The sequence below is a fragment of the Pinus tabuliformis genome, chromosome Q (genome assembly GCF_031772625.1).
Source record: "Pinus tabuliformis cultivar Carrire ecotype Pingquan chromosome Q, CPIR1, whole genome shotgun sequence".
NCBI classification, from domain to species: domain Eukaryota; kingdom Viridiplantae; phylum Streptophyta; class Pinopsida; order Pinales; family Pinaceae; genus Pinus; species Pinus tabuliformis.
In genome coordinates, this window is record NC_142296.1 from 284069450 (window position 1) to 284084722 (window position 15273).

Sequence of the window (15273 nt, forward strand, 5' to 3'; positions counted from 1 at the left end):
TATTATCCAAAAAATGGTTTTGTTTGCTGCCATAAACTAAACTCTTTTTCCCGGCGATGTCTACCATTAGGTTACTAAAGAGGGTGACCACTTGTTGCCGCAATAAAATCTCTTTCTTTGGAGGCTGCCCCTACTTATCCTTCAAAACATATGTTTTAATGGGTGAGGCTTGTCTTCAAAGATGGTTACTACTTGCTACCGCAAATGGTCCCCTTCCTCGGTATCCTTATTATCTAGACAAGGGGAGCGAGAAGCTGACTATCTCACTCACATAACTTTGACAAAAAAACTTTCCTAGAACAACCCTCTCTTCCTTCTTTCGGACGGGGTACGGACTAGTCCTATTCTTCTGCGGAAATTAACTTTATACCCAAGGTTTCCTCTGCCCAAGGCAGGCCAGGGTGCATGCCCCCTGGGTCCCAGTTATATCTTTCTGAATCACTCGCATTCATCGGGAAGTAGAACCGGGGGTGGATGCATTTCTTGGGTGAATAAGTCGTTTAGGGTTGGTTTTTGACTATTTGCGATGTGAGATCCCGGAAATGAAAGTTGGTCTACGAGCTTGACCATCTTTCCTTCATGTGGAAAACACATTACTCTAAAGAGTGAGGAGACTATAGCTCCCATGCAATATATATAGTCCCGTCCAAGGAGTAGGTTATAATCCAAGGGTCCTTGGACGACCATGACATTCATATGAACTGTCTTCTTCCTCAATGTAATGGGAACATTGGGGAGAATCCCTAATGGGCGACTGGTTCCTTTATCAAAACCCAATAGATTTCTCATCTCAGGTAAAAGCACCGGGGAACCCAGTGCTTTCCAAGCAATAGAGGAAAGGATACTCACAGATGCCCCTTCATCAATGATGGTTCCAGCCATTACCATTCTATAGATTTGGACAATGATTCTGAATGGTATACTGGCTGGTAACCGGGGTCTGCCTAGTTGATTCCAATCAAAGGATACAACTAGGTTGCTTGGTGGTGGGACCGAATACACGGCCGGATACGAGCCTGACGATGTTCCTTCCTGCGATAAAGGAATGGGCGCATTGCCCTGATGTTCATCAGAGTCTGTGTTGATGAAAAGAATCTGGACGGTGTCATCCTTATTCTCTTCAGTGAGGGTGTCATTTGAAGATGAATCTTCAACGACGGTGTCATTTGAGGATGAAACCTCTGAAGGAAGAACCGGGTCAACTGCCGTTTCGACCTTTAGACTTTCGTCTGGTCTGGATTCAGCAGGTTCATTCTCAATGACCGACACTTCAGCTGACCACTTGAGCGGGCCAGCTGGATTTTCAACTATCGAGGGATTAGGCACGAGTTTTTGGTATCCAGGAGGAAGTCGTAACGGTGATACCGGACGATCTTCCAAAACTCTCTTCGCCTCATCTAAGAATGGACAACGGTGGATGGCGTGATCACCTTCACACAACATGCAGGGTGATCTTGGTCTCCCTTTTCGTCCTTCACTCTCGCTAGTTGACGGATTGCAATCAACATGACTACCAGAGGTTGATGCTACTGGATTGTGCAACCTGGGGGACCAGTCCCTTAGTATCCGGGGAATACAAGGACAATCACGATGGAATTGGGTCCCTTTGCAAATGACACATGGCGATTTAGGCCCGGTCGGTGCAGTGTGTGGATTTTTGTCAGATGTCTTTTGCTTGCCCCTAGTCGCCTTCACCATAGGCCCCTTCTGCTTCTTTTCTCTCTTCTTCTTTTCTTTCTTCTCCATGGGAGGCTGACTTTTGCCGGCTCTACCTTGCGAAGATGAAGGATCAGAGGAAGAATTGTAAGAAGTGGAAGGCTGGGGGGTAGTTCTAGACTGGTCTGACTGTTGATTCGACTGCTCAGGATTTGTGGTGGTTTGAACTACATTAGTTGAAAAGAGCCATACAGGTAGGCCAATTGTCAATCCTGGAAGTGACAATGTGGCCATATGGGGCGCACCAACATCTCCCCAAGAGGAGAAGGGACTGGGACTTCCACCAAGGTGACTTCCTTGGTTGGTGGGCTCCATACTTTTCAACTGAAAGATCAACGCGGGAATAAGAGGTGATTATGTTCCGTTTAAAATAAATTTTATTAACGACGCTTTAGACACAACTTTGCTTTTTCATGTTTTAAGAGTCGAGAAAAAGCTAAAGATGACTCTAGTCTCCTTCGATGTATTAACGAGCCCGAAGTGACAAATGCTCGGATGGACTTTTTTCAGTTATAGAGTTTGAGAAAGGCCAAAAGAAACTGCTCTGGAGTTCTAGGCAGAGGGTGTGCCAAACTTTTCGCGAAACCACAGAATACGTTTTACGGTACGGGTGGTCGATCTTCGTGAATGCTGTGTTCACTGCATCGCGATCAGTAGGGCGGCCGACACGGCTTCCTATGGATAAAGGCTTTGTTCCTATAGGGGTCTCCCAATATATACGCGACGGTACGTGGGAGCACAAGTCCGTATTAGTGCCACCGACTCTCAGGAGGAATCACCCACCTTCGTAGAGATCGACAGTCACTATGTTTAACGACGCCGGAACACGTCTCTACCTAGACCTCTATGTGTTTGCGTTATGTTACAAAGCGTTGTTATGTAAATTGAATTTATTTTAATGTTGATCTTGCTTAGCAGTTTGCCTTTAAGGATCACCACGAGATGTATATGACAAATTCCTGATGCAATCTAAGATGAGAAGCAAACTTTTCAATCTTTCAACTTTGAAAATCTTAACTACTGAGGAGAAGAAAGGCAAATCTTTTCACACAGATCACAGAGCACACACTAATGCAAAATTTCCTAAATCGTCATGCAAGAAGTCAAATGCAAAATGCACAATGCATGTATTTTCTTTTCCCTTTCTTAATGTTGATGTATTACAAAAAGAAAGTTGTTATATAACTTTGATTTCGATTTAAAGCGAAAACAAACAAGCTTGTCCAAAATCAAAAGACACCTTAAGATTTACTTGTTTAATCACTGGAAATACATGAAATCAAACCATAATGACGAAAGTAAAAAGACTAATCAGCTATGGACAGCAAACAAGCTAGCTCTTTAGACCAGCAAAATGCCTAACACAGGTTCAGATCTAAGAGGCCAAAGCAAGACTAGTTCACTTTCGTTATGGGAAATTGTAAATGATGTAAGAAATACAACAGAACAAGTACAATTTCATTATATAACAGAGGCGGAATGATGGCAAGTAAGGTTGGTTTCAGAACAGGTACAAGACTGGTAACTGGCAGCCAAATCTATAGTGAAAACAAGCAAGAAAAAGGGAGGAAACCCCAACTGCACTAGGCAAAATTGGGCCAACGCAGGTGCTGCACAGCCAGTCTGGCTCTTAGCACAGGTAGCCCCTTCGAGACCTGCGTTGCAAAGCAGGTAGCCTATGTACTACCTGCTTTGGAAAACGAAAGTTGCGTTTTCCCAGTTTCCGGGTCACAATTTTCTCAAAAATGCACAGTTTTTGCTCAAATCAGAAGCAATCAGTCAAGCACACACAAAGGGATGATTAGGAGGATGAAAAGCTATCACTAAGAGCTTACAAGGATCCTTGTAGATCAGCTCTTCAAATCATGAACATGTTCAGAAATGAGCCAGAGTAGCTGCCCTCTACTTCGCTTTTGATATAGTCAAAAGCTTTTCGATTTGGTACTCTTTTGTTCAGGAAATGAATAGCAAAATACTACAAACAATCAAACAGATACGATCCCCAGCGGAGTCGCCAGTTTGTTGTAGGGAAAAGTATCCGATTCGGATGACCCTATCCCACTCTAAGGGTGATAGTACCTCAGCAACAACTGTAAAGAAAACTACTTAAGGTTTACTTCTTTATGAAAGCAAGAGAGAATGAAGAAATGCACTAACCGTTGCCTTGCGCTTAATGTCGAATCCAAACTCTTCTCTTTGCTTGCTTGCTCCCAGCTCCTTGCTCTTTTACTAGCCCAGCTACAATGAGATCCTGTAAAATAACAAAGAAGGAAACTACAAGAAGCATGCAATCATAACTGATTCAAGGATTAGCATAAATCAAATATACAATTATCACAACACATCATTGAAACAAATGTATATAGAAGAACCTCAATAGCTTTTATTAATAGAAGAAGTAAAGTTCTGAGAGTGTTACAACCATTGAAGGCCCCAATCCAGCAACACCTCCCAGCAGAAAGAATTTCTCCTCTTCTCCTCCCTCAAGCAATCACCCAATAGTTCTCTAGTGAAACCAACAGCATATCGTTGCTTTGCACAAAATTCCAGCCTCCTGAGCTCATAGGAGAGAGCTCAATATATAGATGAATTGAGAAAGGATGAGTCAGCTTGCAACTGATGTGTAGTTGCCTTGTGTCCTCCCTCTCTTCAGTTGATCTTCAGTTCTTGAGTCCACTTGGAGAACCTTGCTTCCACTTGGAGAAATAGAGCCTCTGACTCATCACAAGGCGAAATCCCTGATCCAAGTGTCATTTTTGGAAGATTCCAGAGCAATGACTCAGTGTGCCACTTGTCCCATCTTGCTCAGCGCAGGTGGCCTTTGTTCCACTTTCTTTGCAACACAGGTACACCATGGAGGAGTTGAGTTTCAGCGCAGGAGCCTAGTGGAGCACCTGCTTTGATTTCAGGATTGCTTGTTTTTTAGTGTTTTTAGGTGGAGAACTGATCTGAGAGCTGTTGGTTTGCTGACCTTGTTCCTCTAGGGGTAGGAACATCATGTTTAGGGACTTTGGATCCCTTGGATTATTGACAATTCATGCCTGATGCTGCAAGGCACAAAATTGTCTATAACAATAGGGGAGATGAATTTACAAAAAGTGGTAAAGATCCTCAGTTTACCTCATTGAGGTATCAACCAAATCTAAGTCTGAAGATGAGTCTCTCAATTTCTTTAGTGTAATCCATCATGGAAATTATCTAACATTATACTTCCCTTGACAAGGAAGTCTTGATAAAATCATTGTTACACTTAAAATCTCAAGAGGTGCATTTCATAGGCTTATAGGTCAACTCCCTCTAGTAGTCATGAACTGATATATTCCTATCAAAAATAAATAATTAGAATGTTTAAAAACAAATATTAAAGACATACCTTCATCCTTGAAGAGAGGTTGGTGTCCACATCAAATGTCCATCAGTACAATCTTATTGAGCCTAGGGGACTTGCTTCAATTCACAGTCATGAGCCTCCTACCAATGCACCTCAAAGCCCTGAGGTAGCCACAAGTATGACTATTTGCTAATTAATTCATGGAGGAATCCAAATTCACATACATATCATAGTAGAGCACCTAGAAATAGGTGTTACTATCTCATCATAGTACTTTCCCTCTAAAATCGTATTCTTGGAATGATCTAACACTATAACATATTTATCATCTAGAAAGGGACTTGCATGAAGGACATATTTCTCCCATCATATCATTAGAATATTGCATTCATTTTGTTAGTCTACTCCCCTTGAAAAGGAATTATCCTTATTTATAGTCAACATCCTAGGAGACTTTAATCATTCCTCTAAATTCTTGAGCTATTTTCCATTTCCAGGCACCACTCTAATCATGGGATGGCTTTTCATCCTCCTCAATTTTGATATTGAGGACTAAGTCCTTACATCCATATGATGTACCTTTTGACAACAAAATAAGATCAAGAGAAACAATATTAATGTAAACAAACATAATGAAAGTGTACCCGATGATAAGAAAATATTTTCTTTCTTTTCTATATACTAGAGTAGCTCCTTCATTCTTATGTACCAGTTCCTTCTTGGAGCTAAATATTTCTGCATCACTCTACATCTTGATGGTCCACAAGATAAATTTGCTTTCCTTGATCACATCCCATTAATGAGGATTGTAGGAGACTACCATCTCCATCTTGATCATGCCTTCTTATGGCCATGCGGCACCATATCATCAACCATATGCCAATGTAACCTTTGGAATAAATGCTTCGTCTTAAGCACCATCTGAATCTAGATCCTTAATATCTTTCCAAGCTTAATTATTAAGATGACCATTAGATCTGTGTCATACCATCTCCCATTGGGAGGCAAGTCCATCTAATTTTTCTCTGAATTCCACTTAAGTACTTACAAAACTCAGTAGATTGTTGCTAATCATATCAAATTTAGGCTTGCTAAACCTTTTCCATATTTAAGGTTAGGGTTTATCGAAAACCCTAATCATTTTAAGAAAAAAGGCTTCATTGGGTTTCCTTCAAACCCTAGTATTGTTTTAGGTATCCAACATCTTCATATCTTTTACTCCGCTTGATCAAGGAATCCATCATAGGTTTCTACATGGGGGTGATATCAATGAATTTTCATCAGCCGAACACGAATACCATATTAATTTTTAGGGCTAGATTGTTCTTTGTTGTAGATAATTTATTTATTTTTTTAACTTTTTCAACAATTTTACAAATTACATTCATCCCTTAATATCATATCGCCACTAGAAATTACATAGAGAGAACAATACCGTGAACAATCCAATAGGACATTAAGGAATAATAGAAGAAGAACACACAATAGAGACACCTGGATCTAGATCAGAGACTAGGGAAAAACCCCACAAGGGGGAAAACCCAACCAAATTCTTCTTCTTTGATATTCATCAAAGGTTCAACTGAGTTACAATCTACATTTATAATGAGACACAATTATTTTAGCATCAATCACAATAAGCCTCCCTAGGCCAACCTAGGATTATATAAGATCCTTGTAATATGGAAACAAACAAATCAGTGATGGATGCATTCACAAGACCATTGATAGAGGTGAATCCTAATCACTATAATTCGTATAGATCTCTATCAATTAGCATAGAAATAATTTCCATAATAGCATCTACCCCTGGTATGTGTCGTGGTCATATCATTGTTAAATATTAATGTCATACATACAAGAGTCTCTTCTAAACATCACTATTATAAGAACAAGTCATACACCATTGTCATAAGCTCAACTTTGACATAACTTCTTTCATACATCAATGCCAAATTATTATCATAACGACTGTATACATGAATTTTATAAGGACACAACCTCCTGCCATATATTTCTGACGAATGGAACATTGCCATATATTATTACCATATTTTTGTGCTATTCAACAACCCCCCCATTGGCTAACATACTAGCTAATATCCTATTAATAAATGGGCACCCTTAAAAATTCTTCCAAAAAATATATTTAGCATTTAGTCATCTTCTTGTTAATTTTGGAATAAAGCAAGATATCAAGATGAGACCCTTTGAAAAGCTAGAAAATGCTCACCTTTTCGCATATCACATGATAAAACGTGTCTAAAGCACTGTTAATGACCAAAAATCATGAAAAGCGATCAAAAGGGATTACCACACTTAACCTCAAAACTATTAGGCTTTTTCATTTGAACTAAGTCCTAAAGCGTTTCTTATCAAAATAAGGCTTGCATTGCATATCACCACTTACAAAGGGCACACCCTCATAAAGTATCTTTAACCATGCGATATGTGATATTGCGATGACACGTTCACCCTATCGCATCGCATTGGAAACCCATAGGAAATGTTTGAAACCTTACCAATCATGCGATATTGCGAAAAGTGACGGAAGCCCAGACCCGATTGCCAACTATGTTATAAAAAACACTCAAGTCCACTGGGAAACGAAAAGGGCTTTACAAAGAAAATCCTATCAAATAAGATATGCTTTGAAAATTAATAAAGAACAAATTACATTTCACATCTCACAGAAACCAAAGGAATGTTAAAGAAAGCGCACACACAAAATGCGACAATTCACTTTGCAATATTGCATCGCAATCACAAAATCAACACTTCAAAAGTAAAAAATCTCACCACCCTAATAAGTTTCTTTCCCAACTTATGACGCAAAACATTAAAGATCAATAAAGCTAGGGATAAGGAACCATTATTGGGCATTTAGTATGGGTTAATGGAATTTACGTTTGAAAATCAATTCAACATTATACGATATCTTCTCACTTGAATTTAATAAAAACTCCTCTCTTGTCACCTTTTCAAATCTATCTGTATCATTCATTCTTATGTTTATTTTTACTTACTATCTGATAGCTTCTTCTTTCCTCCATTTTCAGGAACAATCTTGGGCAAGAGTCATTGGGAGAAATGTAAAATAGGGGAAAGGTAGCCACATCTAAAAAATTAGATATGATCTCTCTCTTCTCTGACACTACATGCAGCAAAGACAGAGGAACCTCAACATGGGAGGCCATGTATGATTTATTAGAAAAGGAGAAACCAATACCTTTGGTAACAAAGGCCACAACCAATGGTCGTGTTTCCTCCAGCACCTCCTTCTTCGAGACAACATGCTAATTTCTGCACCGCATAGCTGCAAGACTAAAGATAATTCCATCTACATATATGGTTAAGTGGATGATTGATTAGGTGGACATCTCAGATAGAGAATTCAAGAATAACAAGCAGGAGATTATGGGATCTTTCTCACTAGACAACTTATGACTTATGTATAATCTACCAGAGCCACAGAATATCTACAACAAATAGTTCCTCGAGAAATTTTCTAAGGAGAATGAAGACCCAGCAGACATCACGTAGACCTGGATAGAAAAATAAGGCAAGATCAGAAAGGATAATATGGGTATGTATTCTACAACTTCTATCTCTCCCCCTCATAGTTTTGCAGTAGCCATCCTATGTAGAATGTTCGTCAAGCTCGATAGTACCAAATTTTCCCTGGAATGGTTGCCATTAATAGATGCAACTGTGAATGCAACAATAATGAATTGGGCTCAAATTTTGTCTGATTTTTTAGTGAAATTTATTATGCAGTATAGGAGAAAGTTGAGTATCTATTCAAGGGTTTACCCTCCATTTTTCATGAGTGCCTCTATAATGAATGCAATCTATTTTGGCTCCAAATTTCCTATCATGGGATGGAAGTGGACTGTGAAAAACCTCTTTCCTGTCCATATATATCATAAAAGTATGTGGGAGTCTCAATTTCACCCCCATTTTTACAAAATTTGTGAAGGAGTTATGCTGTGTATCCATAAACAAGTCCACAATAGAAATGCCCCTAGGTTTTCTAGAGAAGCTAGAGTAGATATCCTACCTATAGCTAGATGGTTCGAGGAGGAAACATTTACATATATCAGAGTATTTGGGAGCATTACTTCACCGAATTTCCTCCCATACTATGTCCCCGATAATTTAATGGCCAGGGAGATAGCCTACCAAACAATAGGGGATGGTGGGCTCAGTAAAGGATTCAAGGAACAGAAAAAGGCCATTTGGCCTACATTTCCGTTGCAATGTGGTGCATTTGCACTACACGATTTTGGACATGCATGCAAAGAATCAGAGATTATGAAATCTATGAAATTAACTACATTCCCAGGAAGACAATATGACCCAAATGGCACCGTCAAATACTTCACTGCTATGGTGAAAGTGAAACCATTCACCCATGAGGAAGATGCCTTTGATGACCGCTTCCTACAACAAAGAGACCTTTTCAGAAGTGACACATAATGCATCACTACTTTTTCCCCCACATGATCTTGAAGCCTTCCGTGAATATAGGGATAGGAGATTATTAAAGCTCCCATTGGATCTACTATAGATTGAAACAATAAGGGAGTCAACTAGTCTAAGCTTAGAGGAAAGCTCTAGAGAAAATTCCAAAGAATATTCTGAAGCAAAGTCCCAGGAGAAGTCTAATCATGAGTCAAAGCACTCACAAAAATAGTATCAAAATGGGGGAGATAAAAACAGAGAGTCCAAAAGGGACACAGCCAGAACTGCAGAGAAAGCAGCCGAGGAAACCTCAGCAAAGAAATAAGCTGAAATTCACTCTACTTCCACTTAGTTCTCAAAACCCCCAGTTGTTGATTTAGAAAAAGAATGGGAGATTTTTAATAAGAGGCTCCATATAGAGGAACAAACATCTGAGATAGAGACTCCAAAAGACAAATCAACTCAAGAAATTACAGTGGAGAAAACTATAAGCACTCAGGATGTGGAGCTCATTCCTACCACCCCCACTTCTGAAATTATTTTGAGAACTGAGGAAATTCCTGAAATAGATGTGTTTTATAGCCCTACCCACAAATCTCTCATTAAAAGGCATAGGAAGAAAAGAAGGTATGATGTTTCAGCTATTACGACTCCTGGCAATGAATCAATGGACATTGTCTAGAAAGATTCGCCGATGTACCCATATGAAAGCCTTACGAGAATGTTGTAATTTGTAGGTGCCTATGCCACGACAACTATTGATAAAGCGAAAGAGGTCAATTGTTACTGAGAGAAAAGGAACAAAAAATTATGTTGTTGGAACAACAATTAGAGCAAGAAAAATCTAACCAACAAGCAGAGTTACAAGTAGCCAAGCTTTAGTAGGAGTTTGAACAGATGCAAATACAACATCAAGCTAGCTAATTAGAAAGGGCAATGGTGGTCATAACAGCAGCAACAAAAAACATCATTGAAGCCATAAACGAAAATCTACATGGCGCCAACCTGGTTGGATAATCTATACTAGGATTTCTCCCGAATGCCAAACAACTAGAGCAACAATGGAGACATGCAGCAAAGGAAAGGGAGGAGGTGATCAGAAAAATAATCAAGCTGAACTAGGAAGCATACTGGAAATTCTTCGTCAAACCATATAGCTAATGAATGACCTTGCGATGCTTAACCATCTCCACACAAAAAATGGTGCCAACGCTGACATATGCTATATTTATTGGACAATTTAAATTTGCGATCAGCCAACCAACACATCTCAAACTAATGACATATATTTGCGATCTTAAGGACCAAATGCAAAGGAGTTAGTCACTTCTTTTTTTTATTTCTATTTTAGTTTTATTTAGCATAATCTAAGGAATGCCATTTAAACCTCCTCAACTATTTTTGTAATAATCTATTTTAGGACCTATAGTTTAGTATTCAAACCGCTCTCATGCATTTAGAGAGGGTCCAGAAATTTTATTAGAAAAATTCTTTAAAACATGCACTTCTGTACCTTTGAGGAGGTTCTGGTAGAATTAATGGAATGTGATCTATTTTATTTTGAATATCTAACATGCTCTATTGAAATTTCACTTTTGCACTCTTAGATGATGTTGGATTGATTGGAATTAGGTTGATATTGCTGAAATACATGAGCATAACTTATCATATATGGTTCTTTTATCTTATGATTTTGTTTTATTTATGTATCAGGCAATAAATTTTCTTCAAATTGTTGTGTATGAAGGTTTTAATAATGGTTAGCATTATTACACTTTTGTATGGTTCTGGCTTTAACTTTGTACTGAATATATGGACGATTCCATATGCGATATATTTTTCACAATAGTTTTGGATAACTATTTATCCAAAACAATTATTGTTAAATCATTTCACTTCTTATTGCAGTTGAATGATATTTATTACCAATTGCTATAGGACATTGTTGTAGATCACATACTTTATTCCTGGGCATAGTTATAGTTTAATAGTGTTCAAACTAGGATATATGCATGTGTTTGAATAGTTTAGATTAGATTACATTCAGCTTAATCATTCCCCCGTTACATCATATATCACCCCATCAATACTATCAAAATCTCTTTTGGGAAACTGGTTCCATTATCCCATTTAGAGCCACTACACCAAACAGAAAAGGAGTTGCTAACCAAGGCCTAGATTAGGTGGCTTTTCCCCATGTTGTAGCAATGATTTTCAAGGCTTCAACATTTTTGGTGTTAGAAGGAGGGATTAACTATGAATGGAAAGTAAATGCAAAACAATAAGTCATTCTAAGAGTAAAACTCCCTCATCCTCACCTCCAACTTCTCGATCGCATTCCAAATCTCCAAATGCTAAGCGAGAAGTTGTAAAGAAACCCTTTGAATCCACTACTGAAATTCCAAAGAAGCCAGATCATCCTTCTTCTATAGAAACCCCTAAAGTACAATCTTTGATTCATAAATTACAGGGGATTTCAATATCTCAAGAAGAATCTAAGTTATCCCAAGATAGTGTTACTTCTCAGTTTCCCTCATCTCAAAGGTTAACTAGAGCACATAGTGAAAAGTTTGGGACACCCCCATTCTTTAAGGGGGCAACCTCCTTTACATTACACAAATGAACAATTCTTGGATGATACAAATGAAAAGACCTCCTTTCTATATATAGGATTCTAAGAGGTAATATCATAATCAGCGCCGACATAACAATAATAATGTAAGGGCACAATAATAAAAATAGTGGGCTTCTATGGGGCACAATAGTAACAATATGGGCACTACATGGGTACATCAATATAATAAGTGGGTTGTACTAATAACAATAAGGGGTTACACTGGTAGTATAGGGGCCTAACATCCCCCCTCCTTCAAAAAGCATTGTCCTCAACACTTGAGTAGTTTTTGATGCTTCTGTATAAAATTCTTGTCCTCCCATGTGGAATCTTCAGCAGATAAGTTCTTCCACTTGATGAGATACTCTGGAATTGATCGATTTTGTAGTTGTCAAGTTCTTGTTTCTGTGACTACTCCAGGTTCCAATATGATTTTTCCTTCCTCTTCAATTTCTAGCAATATTGTTTGAATTGGGATATTTTGCAACTTTTGAATAAGTGGCCATACTTCTTTGTCCTTCTTCCATTCATCCCTTGCTTCGTTTATCCAATCTAGTTGGATAATGAAATAGCACAAAACAATGCTTCAACATCCTCATCCTTGAAGAGTCTTCCCATTCGGTAAGGTCGCCATTTTTTAAGTGCATGTAGTATTGCCAACATTTCCTTCTCACAAATAGCTTGCTTGAGATGTAGCAGTAAAAATACCCAATCACCTACATCAAAACATTTTTCACTACGATGTTGATCTACCTGTTGTTTCGTTTGATTTTGTACCGAAGTGGCATTATCCTTTAAAATTTGGAGAACTTGTTGTTGATGCTCGATGTGATCTTTCATTGCTTGAACCTTTTTCTTCTTGATATGTCCTTCTATCTCTAGAGTTTGAGGAGTGGTAATTTCTTCCAATCCTTTACAAGGTATGGTCAGATTCATTTCTTGATGCTCAATGTGATCTTTCACTTCTTGAACATTTTTTTTCTTGATATGTCCTTCTATCTTGATAGTTTGAGGAGTGGTAATTTCTATCAATGAATTACAAGATATGGTTGAATTCATTTCTTCTTTCTCGATGTGATCTTTCACTTCTTGCACCTTTTTCTTCTTGATATGTCCTTCTATCTTGAGAGTTTGAGGAGTGGTAATTCTCGCCAATGCTTTACAAGATATGGTCTGATTCATTTCTTCTTTCTCTGGGGTGGGGTCCTGGCGTATATCTTCTTTTGATGTTTCTTGATCCTTTTCTTCCTCCTCTTCATATTCTATGTAAAATAATTTCTTCTTATAAAACTTATGACCTTTAGTGCATTTGCTATCACAATTGTAACAAAGCCCTTTTTCTCTTTTTTCTTCCAATTGTTGTGGTGTAACCCTTGTAGGTTGTGGAAGGCTAGGAGAAACAACACTTCCATCTTTATAGTTGTGAGGGGTATGATCCTTGGTTTCCATAATTTTTCTTTCCACTATGTCACAAAGCCCTTTTACTCTTTCCAATCGTTGTGGTGTTGCTCTAAAGAAAGTGTTGCTCTTTGTATCCTCATGCTGTGCTATCATTTCCTCCATGAAAATTGACCACGTAACAAGTTGTTTACAAGAAAAATCCCTTCATACCATAAAAATTGATCTAGTTCTAAATATGAAGATCCAATACATACCTTTTGTAATAGTGGTACACCATGTAGATCAAAATATTGCTCCATCTGAAGTATCCAATTTACCGAATCCTTGCCATCAAACTTCCTCATCTTGTTTTTTCTCGATTTTAGGAGCTAGATCTTGAAACAACTGTAACACTATACTTTTAGATCTTTAAGTTCTGAAATTGCGACCTGTGGTAGCCCTTTCTGTCCTATTTCCAATGCCACTAGTCTGATCCAAATTGGATTCTCCAAGAAAGAATTATGCACAACCTCCCAAGATTACCTGATTATAGACCTTTCCAGAAGAGCGAACTTGTATGAAGTGCAACATGTCATTGTTTTAACCTTTGGCTCTGAAAAATATCTACAAGAAACTACAATTTGTCCTCTTTCTGTACCTTCTTATGAAATTTCAATCCGATGCTCAGAGGGAAAGTTATGACGATTTTCCCTAGGTCACCTGTTTGGAATGTAATTCAGGAGTCTGCAAAAGACCAACTTCCTCAGATCATATCTCCACAAATATAGCGCGAAAAGCTCTGAAATTCGGACCTGAGCTTCAGTACGATCTCGTCTCAAATGGGTTTTCCTTTTAGCTTCTGAAACATCGCAAAAAGAACGTTATAGCAAAAATTCCATGATGACCTGTGTGGAGCAACAAAACCCTAGAATCTAAAGCTCTGATACCAAATGTTATGAAACCAGCTCACAAAAAGATAGAAAAGAGAGATCAACGCCTTAGAATTCAGCCTCTTCGAGGGAGAAACCTCCTCTACATTACACAAATGAACAATTCTTGGATGATACAAATGAAAGGACCTCCTTTCTATATATAGGAGTGTTACAGGGAAAAGTGTCTACTCAGAACTACTTATCCCACTAAGGTGTGACAGCTGCCTTAGAAACAAACAGAGTAAAGCTACTTTCATTTTTCATTTATGAATTATAGATAGAGAGGAACAAAAAAGGCCAACCTCTGTCTTGCGCTAATCTCTTGGTTTGATTCCTCTCTTCCTTGATATTCTTTCGCTACTTGTTCCCTTGCACGCCCAGCTTCACAGAGTACCTGTAAGATTACAGTAGCATAGCACTATACAAAGACATGGATCTATAATCATAAACAATCTAGGATCAGATGTAAATTGACCATACAAATGTAGCAAACAAGAATAACACAAAAGTATGGAGGAAAACTTGAATAGCTTTTATTGATAAACAAGAAAGAGCCAAGAGGAGTTACAACTAGTTGTTCTGACCCAGCATCAACCTCTCAGCAAGGAAGCCCCTCTTCACCTCATACAAAGCTTAGATCACCCAGCAATCTGATATTTGTCTCAATAAACCAACAACAATTCCTTACAATATGCAAAATTCCAGCCTCTCGATCTCTGGGATGAGGGATCCATATATAGATATCTGTAAGGGAGATGAGTCAGCTTGTGATTTGATTAGTGTCTTCTCTCTGATAGTTCTTGCTTCCACTTGGAGATTGATGATCTCTTACTCAT